This window comes from Ornithorhynchus anatinus, chromosome 17 (assembly GCF_004115215.2).
Source record: "Ornithorhynchus anatinus isolate Pmale09 chromosome 17, mOrnAna1.pri.v4, whole genome shotgun sequence".
Lineage (NCBI taxonomy): Eukaryota > Metazoa > Chordata > Mammalia > Monotremata > Ornithorhynchidae > Ornithorhynchus > Ornithorhynchus anatinus.
Genome location: NC_041744.1, coordinates 2772198 through 2782676, shown reverse-complemented (window position 1 = coordinate 2782676; position 10479 = coordinate 2772198). Strand labels below are relative to the sequence as shown.

At 51.4% G+C, this 10479-nt stretch overlaps 1 long non-coding RNA gene across 2 annotated transcripts; it reads left to right on the top strand.

Annotated features, from left to right (window-relative positions):
- Nucleotides 1-249: 249 nt before the first annotated feature.
- On the top strand, nucleotides 250-8823 carry LOC114817736. Of its 2 annotated transcripts, none has more exons than XR_003765593.1 (3): nucleotides 250-316; nucleotides 1769-1949; nucleotides 8647-8823. It is a non-coding gene; the product is annotated as an uncharacterized LOC114817736 (long non-coding RNA). The 2 variants fall into 2 exon arrangements; XR_003765594.2 differs by having other exon boundaries at nucleotides 316-395.
- Nucleotides 8824-10479: the final 1656 nt, after the last annotated feature.

The following is a 10479-nucleotide window of genomic DNA, read 5'->3' as shown; positions in this document are numbered from 1 at the left end:
GACCCACAGAAATAAAGGCCAGTGGGGGTCCCAGGTAGGAGTTAATGGCTTCGGGTTGGGGGTGGGGGGAATCCTGGTGGAAACGCAGGCTCCTTTAAGTTCTATGAGGGGAAAGCTTCACCTCAGCTGAGCTGTGCTGGTTACCAGGTTCAGCTGGGGTGATAAAAGCCAAACATTGGAGACCTTCAGGTGGTGGGAGAGCTTGATATCAGCCTCCTCTCTTTGCCCTGCTCTGAGACCCCAGCACAGGATCTGAAGAGATTCAGGTGTCTCCCCTGCCTTCAACCCTTGGCCCAATCCCTTTCCCGTCTCCTCGGTAAGTGGCCATCTTTTCCTTTTCCAGAACCCAACTTCTCCTCTGAGAGTCTTAGAAACCAGAGGAGATTGAAACACAGGTAGGCTCATTTAAATTCATTTGTGTTACCAGACAGGGTTGTGCCCAGTGACTCCAGCCCCCCAAACCTCCTCTGCTGACCAAAATGGACTATTCCAGAGGCTGGGGGGTGGTCTTTCTAGAACCATCATTGGCAGAGGTGGGGTTGGTCCACAGATGCCCACTTCTTTGAGCCTGGAAGAGTAGTTTCAGGTGGCTGGGTTTATGTGGGGATACTTTTGGGAGGAGTCTCCCCTGCTGTGGGGGAGCCATGGGAGATTATCCTACTGGGCAATGGGAACACCTTATATTTTAGGAACCCCAACGCTCAGCCCAGGGCATAGCCCAGAGGAAATGAAAATGAGGTGATTACTATGTGTCAAACACTGTTCTGATCGCTGGGGTAGATACCAGCTAATCAGGTTGGACACAGTCCGCGTCAGACATGGAACTCACCTGCTAGCTCTAACCTTCCTCCTACTTAGATTTTTGGCCCCATGCGGGATGGGGACTACGTCCAACCGAATTTATTTGGAGAGAAGGTGGTCCGGTCATATAAACCCCTGATGGAGAAAGCTTCCGAGAGAAGGGAACAGAGTCAAGTTGTCATTGTGATGCTGGGTTCGGCCTAGCTCATCCATTGGGCTTGGCCACCTTTGGGAAAGGGAGGTGGAAGGGTCAAGGAGAACTCCAGAACAACCAGTGGGAGAAGGGTTTATTGAGCAGTTTTCCTGGTCTGGGACTGGCAGAACACCCCAGGCATCACAAGGCCAAGTGCGTGAGGAGAAGGAGGGGGTTGCAGAGAAGCAGTGTGGTACGGTGGCTAGAGCCCGGGCCCGGGAGTCAGAAAGACCTGGGTTCTAATCCCGGCTCTGCCACTTGTCTGCTGTGTGACCTTAGTCATTTCCCTTCACTTCTCGGGGTCTCAGTTACCTCACCTGTAAAATGGGGATAAAGACTGAGCCCCAAGTGAGACAGAGAGTGTGTCCAACCTGATTAGCTTGTCTCTACTCCAGTGCTTAGTACAGTGCCTGGAACATAGTAAGTTCTTAACATATAGCATTAAAAAAACAACCCTGAGGCTCCTGACTCTTGGGTTCTCTCCACCGAGCCAAAGGTGGGTCCTGGCTAACTCTCCTCTTAGCCTGGGTCTGGGAGAAATGGGCTAGTTAGGAGCAGGGAAAAGGGGCATTTACTTACCTCACAGCTTCCAGGGAACATTTGGAGCCGGTGACAAAGTAGCCAAACAAGCAGTATGGGGTGGGCAGAGATTGGCTTCTTGGACCAGCTGAAGCAGCAGGATTGAGGGATGTTGATTCCAACTCTAAGAATTTCAAAAGGGGGGAGCAAAAATGACATTGAGGCTTTTGTTTTTCTAAATTCCCAACCTGAAAGAAACGGATGTTCCGAGCGTCCCCAACCCAAACCAGTTCCCGGCCACCAGAGCTTAGACTCTCTGCGCCTCGACGTCGACTCCTCGCTCCTCTGAGCCGTGCGGAAGTTGCTGATGGAAAGGGCCTTGGGCCCTTGGCAGGAACGGTGGATTTCAGGATTTCTGTGAAGGTCCGGACCTTGGGTAATAATAATCAATCACATTTATTGAGCACATGCTATGCCAGAGCACAGGACTAAGCCTTGGGATCAGAGTTGGAAAAAACGATTCTTGCCTTCAGGTAGTTTACAGTCTAATAATAATAATGGCATTTATCAAGTGCCTACTATGTGCTAGCTACTGAGGTAGAGGCAACAAGATCAGATGAGACACTAGCCCTGCTCACTCCACCCCCGCCATGGGTCTCTCGACCTCAGAAGGAGAGAGAAGAGGTTTTTTTAATCCCACTTTACAGATGGGAAAACTGAGACAGAGAACAGTCAAATGACTTGCCCAAGGTGACACAGCAGGTAAGTGGCAGCCGTGGGCCTGGAGATTCCAGTCCCCCCGCTTCCGTTGCCCTGGGTCACCCTCTGTCCAGGAAAACACCAGATTGCTGGTTCCAACCCTGGGGCTGTTGCCCTGGACTTTGCGGTTTGGCTCCTGGCCCAAACCGACTGGCACAAGCAATGTATTCTAGCGTGAAACCGGATCCAGGAGTCCATCCGTGCCAACCTCTCCCCCTGCTGAGTCCCTCCTGGGGCTGAGGGTTTAAACCCCGGTGGGCTCGGCCAGGATTTTCAGACTCCATGGTGGCAACAGCATGAAGTCCAGCGGCCTCTTCGTCTTGGTGGCCCTCCTAGCCCTCGGATCGGGGCTGACCGGGGCCCTCAGCATCTTACCAGGTTGTGAGTCTGGGGAGAGGTTGTGGGGGAAGGGAGGCTTGAGGGTAGGTGCTGCTGTTCCTCTAGGAAACACTGCATTTCCAGAGCGGAGACCCTGGAGGCTTAAGCGGGGCAGTTTGCGGGATAGAGTTCTCCACCAGTCCTCCCCTGCCCCCAGTCCTTCCTGGCCACCTTCCTCAGCTGGACAGTGAGCTGTAGCGTAGCGAAACCTAGACTCCAAAGCTGCAGCCGAGCATCGGTTGAAATCCGCACAGATGGGACAGGGTAGAGGGATGAGGGGGAACTTGGCCTCCAGTAGCATGACCTAGTGGATAGAACATGGGTCTGGGAACCAGAAGGACCTGGGTTCTAATTCCCGCTCCGCCACTTCTGTGCTGTGTGATGCTGGGCAAGTCCCTTCACTTCTCGGTGTCTCAGTTCCCTCATCTGTAAAATGGGGATTAAGACTCTGAGCCCCATGTGGGACAGGGACTGTGGCCAACCTGATTAGCTTGAATCTACCCCAGTGCTTAGAACAGTGTTTGACACAAGTGCTCAACAAATACCATCATTAGTATTATTGTTAGTGATTTGATGGAGAAATCATAAAACTTCTCTGGGTCCCTTCTGGGTAAGGGGAAGACCAGGGCTTAGGGTTCCACACATACAACACCATTTGATCCTCCTGTCTAAACTTCTCTATTGAATTCAAAAAATCCTCTCTTCAAGTCTGTAAACTCTAGACTGGAAAGTCACTCCGGGCAGGGAGTGGATCTACCATCTCTGTGGTATCGTACTCTCCCAAGTGCTTAGTACAGTGCTCCGCACACACTAAGCCCTCAGTGAATTCCATCGATCAACCGTTCGAAGACGGTCAAAGGCATTTTATTCTATTAGTATGGCCTAAATAAGGATATGTGTCTGCATATGCCAGAGGTCATAATGACAGATGACAATCCCAATCTGGTTTTAGGGAAAATAGACACACACACAAACACACACATGGGGACAAGAGGGAGGGAAGTGGGTTGGAAGAGAGGGTCCCTGGGGGCCAGGAGAGTTCTCTCTACCCTGCCCGAACCACTCCCCGCCCTGACTCTCCAGATCTCCCTTCTCCCAACAGGGCAGCTCGGGACGGGCAGGAGTCTCGGGGGAGACTTTCAGCTCTGCCCCCCACTTCCCCGGGCCTCAGGAGAAGCTTCTGCCTCTAGACTGTAACCTCCTCCCTCTACACTCAAAGCTCCTGTGGACAGGGAACATGTCATTAGCTACATGTCAGAGTTGTTAAACTCTGTTCTATCGTACTCTCCAAAGTGTTAAGTAAAGAGTTCTGCACATGGTAATCGCTTGGTAAATACTAGTGACTGATGTATTGATAGGTAACCGACTGCCCCCAACCCCAGGCTCTGGAAGGTCTCGTGTGCTTCAGAGCCCCTGAGACCCGGTGCCTGCCCAACCCCGCCACCGGGAACACTAGGGATTTGTCTACACGGTTGCGACGGAGACTCTTCCTGCCCTCAGGGAGAGACGTGCTGCAGCAGTGGATGTGGCCAAGTCTGCATGGCAGCGGTGCCAGAGTAGAGTGGCCTTTGGGGGAGGCAGTGTGGTCTGGTGGAAAGATCCCGGGACCAGGAGCCAGAAGATCCAGGACATCCAGGTTCTAGCCCCAGCTCTACCAGTGGTCTGCTGGGTGACCTTGGGTAACTCACTTAACGGCTGGAGAGTTCAGTTTCCTCATCTGTAAAATGGAGATAAAACCCATTATGAGCCCCATGTGACAGGAATTGTGTCTGATTGCATAAACTCAAATCCACCCCAGTGTTTAGCACATTTAACGAATGCCATAATCTGTGACTTTGCCCTGAACCGACGGGTTCACGCGGGACAGGGAGGCCCCGGTTTCAGAGGACGGATCCCAGGTGGGACAGATCAGTGACGCCGCTTCCTTCCCCCTCTCCTACCCATCTGTGAGAAACCTACGGAGGATGTCCCGAGTATGGCCAATACGTTCATGTTCTATTACAACTCCAAAAAGAAGAAATGGAAACTGTCTATGGAGGTTGTCAGGGGAAGGAGAACCAGTTTAAGACTGTAGGAGAGTGCACGGCTCGCTGTGGAGGAAAGGGCCAGAGACCAGGTTCCAGGAAGAAGAGATTGCCTGGGAGACCGGAGCTATCTGGAAGCCAGGCAGTAAAGTTATTTTCTCCCATGTCTGTAGAGGCCTCTAGGCAATGAGCTGGCTTGGGGCTTTGGTAGTGAAAAGACAGGGTGGACAATGAGGGGGTGCTGACCACTCAGCTGGCCAAACATGAAGTGCAGGGAGAAGTTGGTCTGTATGCCCAGGTTTTGATGGGACGGTACTGGGGACGCATGAAATTGGGCAGAACTGGGCACAAACGGGAAGGTATCTGTGGTCACTGGGAGCAGGAGGCCACACTTCCCATTAGCCCCCGGACTCTAGCATCTGAGGTTGGGTTCCACAGATGCCCCACCACTCAGCCCCTGTTCCTCTAGCAGCTGATGAGGGATTCCATGGCAACTCCATTCCACCAGGCACCCAAGCTCTAGCACCTGAAGATGGGTTCCTTAGCCTCTCCCCAGCCTCCAGCCCCCTCCTTAGCAGAAAGAGCCTGAGCCTGGGAGTCAGGAGGCCTGGGTTCTAATCCAGGATCTATCACTTGCTTCCTGTGTGACTTTGGGCAAGTCACTTAACTTCCGTCTACCTCCGTTTCTCCATCTGCAACATAATAATAATGTTGATATTTGTTAAGCACTTACTTTGTGCAGAGCACTGTTCTAAGCGCTGGGGTAGACACAGGGGAATCAGGTTGTCCCACATGGGGCTCAAAGTCTTAATCCCCATTTTACAGATGAGGTAACAGGCACAGAGAAGTTAAGTGACTTGCCCACAGTCACACAGCTGACAAGTGGCAGAGCCGGGATTCGAGCCCCATGACCTCTGACTCCGAAGCCCGGGCTCTTTCCACTGAGCCACGCTGCTTCTCGTGGGGATTCAATACCTGTACTTCTTATTTAGACTGCAAACCCCATTTTGGGACAGGGTCTTTGTGTCCTGCCTGAATATCTTGTATATACCCCCCAGCTTGATAAAGTATTCTACACCTACTAAGCACCTAAATGCCAATTTTATCATTATTATTATTATTATTATCATTACTTGGTTAATGAACAGAAGCCCATATCTGGGGAAACAGCACAACCTAGTGGAAAGAGCACAGGCTCGGGAGTCAGAGGACCTGGTTTTAATCCCAGCTCTGCCACATTTCTGTTGTGTGACCTTGGGCGAGTCACTTAACTTTTCAGTGCCTCAGTTTCCTAAACTGAAAAGTGGGAATTCAGTACCTGTTATCCCTCCTATCTGGACAAGAATTCTGGTGGACCTGATTGATTTGTATCTTTCCCATCTTAGAACAGTGCAAGTGCACAGAGTAAGCGCTTAAATGGGATAAAATAAAACTGAATAAATAAATTCACATGCCCATGGTCCACTACAGTCTGCAAGACAAACAAATGCAAACATTTGCAAACACGTCATCTCTGGATCTTTGCAAGGGCACACACTGTTTAAGACTGAAAGGAGAGCAGGGTTATGGTCTGAATATTGAATATTGGAATCAGAATGGACAGGTGACTTGTCCCCCAATGGATTTAAAGGGAAGCAACCTGGCCCACTGGAGAAATCACTGGGGTGGGAGTCAGGGGAGCTGGGTTCTAATCCCAGCCCCGCTCTCTGCCTGCCAAGAGACCTTCACTTCTCTTTGCCTCTAAAATGGAGATTCAATAACTGTTCTTCCTCCTTCTTTTACTTTGAGCCTCGTGTGGGACAGGGACTGTGTCCGAGCTAATAGTATTGTATCTACCTCAGTGCTCCACACATAGACTAAATGCTTAAGAAACACATTAACGTTATTGTTAATTGCAACCTGACACTCACACAAAAATTCCTCCCAGAAATGTCCTTGGGTCTGAATTTGCCTCTAAGAAATGACCAGAGCTCTGGATTCTAAGTTGGAATAGCATCTGATGCTGTGGCTTAAAATTAGATATTAAATCCAGTGGCTGAAGCATCAAAAGGATCAAAGAAACTTAATTAGTGTATTTTGCCACTGTTCTCGAAGGCTAAACATAGTGTATAACATATGAAATGCTGACCAGGGGGTCGCACACACACATACGGAAGGGAGATTAGAGAAAAGGTCCCTGGGGTGATGGGGTTGGGATCATAAGAGGCACAGGGCTCAGCGGGTCCCAGGGCTTCTCCGCAGTCTTCGCTGTGGGGCCGAGGAGCTGTTCTGGACAAAAGAGCAAAGGTCAGGACTCCTGTCCATCCTGTCCCCATCAACCCCGCACAGTGTCCGGGAAGACAGGTCAAGCCAGGCAGCGGAGCTCGGGGCTGGGGGCTGAGGGAGAACGTGAGCGGGACCGGTTGGGGGGCAGAGGGTGGTGGAAGGGGGAATGTCGAGGGGAGACTATCCATCCTGCCCACTCCCGAAGGATCCAGTTAACCAGACATCCCCAGTCACGCAATTTGTAAGGCACAACTGAATGAATGAATGAAGGTCCCAGACTCCGGATTCTGGAAATCTTTCCTGTGTGGTTCATTGACAGAGAGACCTGGGAGATGCCCGATTTCCCCTGAAGGAATTGTTACCATTTGCAAGGTTGACTGTGCCGGAGACAGTGTCCTGCCCTGAGGGACTGTGTCCTGCCCTGAGGGACTGTGTCCTGCCCTGAGGGACTGAAGTGCTGCAGCTGGGGATGTCACCGCTTCTGCATGACACCAGTGACAGACAGTGAGCGAGCCAGGAGCGTCCGATCGGACCGCAGTTCTAGTGGGGTGATAGTTCTGGCCTGCTCCGGGGTCTCGCCCTTTCTGGGTGGGTGTGTGCTGGACTCCGTGCTGACCTTCTAGCTACATTTGATATTTTGAAGACCTATAAGGCCTGCTGGACTCCGTGCTGACCTTCTAGCTGCATTTGATATTTTGAAGTCCTGCATGGCCCTTCCAGCCCAGGACTGACCCTCACCTTGGAGACGCAATTATTTCCAAGTTGTACTAGAACTCCGCTTCTCAGAAACATGAACTATGAGAGTTGCGGTGGGGGTGGCGGGGTGGGGGCAGGGGAAACACAAACGGATGTGATACCAGGCAGGAGATGAGGGGCAGAGAAGCAGGGCCCATCCACGGGGCAGCCCTGAGCCAGTGACTCACCGGAAGACCAGTGTCCTGATCTCCCCTTCTCCCTGCCTGGTAAACACACGTGTCTGCTGCACACAAATAGGCGGAAGCTTGGGGGTGTTTGCCATGATGGCCGTGAGCCCAGAGATCGATATCTTGTCCTGCCCATGTCACAGAGACACGGGAGAGGGCCGTGGGCTAGAGGGGGAACACGTGAAGAAGAAGAAGAACTGTGGTATTTAAGTGCTTACTGCAAGCCAGCCACTGTTCTAAGTGCTGGGGAGGATATAAGATAACCCATTTAGACACAGTCCCTGTCCCACATAGAGCTCAAGAGCTTAATCCCCATTTTACAGACAAGGGAATTGAGGCACAGAGCTGTCAAATGACTTGCCCAAGGTCACCCAGCAAACAAGTGGAGGAGACAGAATTAGAACCCAGGTCCTTCTGACTTTCAGGCCTGTGCCGTACCCACTAAGCTACGTGGCTTCTTGTGAAACTGTACAGCTTTTGCCTCACCCACAACCCATTGGCCCCTGGCCTTCAACTCCCTCCCACCCCTCTGCTCTCCGGTTTAGCCATGTAATTCTTTCATTCAATCATATCTATTGAGCATTTACCGTGGGCAGAGCATTGTGCTAAGCCCTTGGGAGAGTGCAACACAACAATAAACGGAAACATTCCCTGCCCACAACGAACTTGCTAACATGAATGGACACGCCAACTTCCAGAACCCTCAGCTCTCTTATCCCACCCACTGTTCCCGAGAGCGGGGGGTGACTCCGATGACCAGCTCAACCAAATTTCCTCTTTGCAGACCCATGGCTCCCCGTCGCCTGATTGTCCACCCAGAGATGGCCTCCTGACCGTTCATGGATGCCCGAAGACCTGCAGCTCGGGGTCCAGTTCCAGAACAGGGTGGGGGCCAGAGAGAATGCGGACACCGCTTTCGGGAAACCTTTTCTCTCTCAATAAAGACCTTATGCAACGCAGGCCTCAGTGTCCCCAGCTCGAACTTGAATGTTAATAAACCTCCTGCCCTCCCCTACCAGGAGACTTCCACCACAGGGAGATGTTGGGAGGGTCGAAATGGAGATGTCCCATGATACTTTCGGGGGATGCCGCTCTGCCACCACTCGGCGGGTGACGATTCCACGGATTAGCTCTGAACGAAGATGTCTCTCGGTACGCCGCAGTGCTGTTCTCCTCCCCTAGTCCTCTGGGGCTCTGGGAGAGGATTCACTCCCAAGGACCATCCCAACCCCATCAGACCAAGGAGTCGTAGCCTCTTGGACTCCCACCCCAACGCAAGGGCAGTGGCAACGTCGCCCGTGGAGGCGAGGGAAGGTCCAAACTAAAACTGGCATGAGTGGGAGACGACTTGATTCGACAGGTCACGGGCGGCCATCTGGGAAGGATTTGATGTTTCTGCCCCTCAGTCATCAATCAATCGTATTTATTGAGCACTTACTGTGTACACAGCACTGTTCTGAGTGCTTGGGAGAGTACAACACAACAACAGTATAGCTTTCCCTGCCCAAAAAACTTACAATCCACAGTCAATCAATCGGTAGTATTTATTTAGCACTTACTATGTCCAGAGAACTGTTCTAAGAGGTTGGGAGAGTACAATAAACAGAGTTAAGCAGACATGTCCCCTGCCCATAATGAGCTTACCGTCTAGAGTGACATAGTAGTATCTACTGAATGCCTAGAGGAGCAGAGCACTATACTTGGCACCTGGATGGTGTCTATTACAACTCACCCCCTCTCTACGACTCCCACCTTCCATCCCCCACTTCTCTGAATCGCTGCCTCTAAATGAAGCCAACCAGCTCCCACTTCACATCACTCCCTCATGCAGAAAGACTCATAGAAATTCAGGCCAGTGGCGGTGGGGTCTCACGTAGGGGTTAGTAGATTCTGAGAGGAATCCTGGTGGAAATGCAGGCTCCTTTAATTTCTGTGAGGGGAAAAGTTTCACCTCAGCTGAGCTGTGCTAGTTACGGGGATCAGCTGGGGTGGAAAGAGCTACACACTCGAGACCTTCAGGAGAGGTGAGAGCTTGACATCAGCCTTCCCTTTTTGCCCCACTCTGGGACTCTCACACATGACCTGAGGGGATTTAAAAGTCTCCCCTGCCTTCAATCCTCACCCTACTCCCTTCCTCCTCTCCTGAGGAGGTGGCCATCTTCTCCTTTCTTGGATTCCTGCCTCTCCTCCTCTTAGAAACAAGAAGAGATTGAAACACAGGTAGGTTCATTTGAATTTATTTGTGCTACTGGAGAGGGCTGTGTCCAGTAACTCTACCTCCCCAAGCCTTCTCCACTGACCAAAATGGAACATTCCAGAAGATGGAGGGTGGTCTCTCCGGAGCCATCCATTCGTTCATTCACTCAAGTGTATTTATTGAGTGCTTACTGTGTACAATGCACTGTACTATGTGTTTGAGAGAATACAACAGTAAATGGACACATTCCCTGCCCACAATGAGCTTACAGTCTAGAGCAGGGGAGACAGACATTAATAAAAATAAGTAAATTACAGATATGTACATAAGTGGTGTGTGGCTGGGAGGGTGGAAGAACAAAGGGAGCAAGGGGTGACGCAGAAGGGAGTGGGAGAAGAGGAAAGGCCTCGGGGGGAGGGC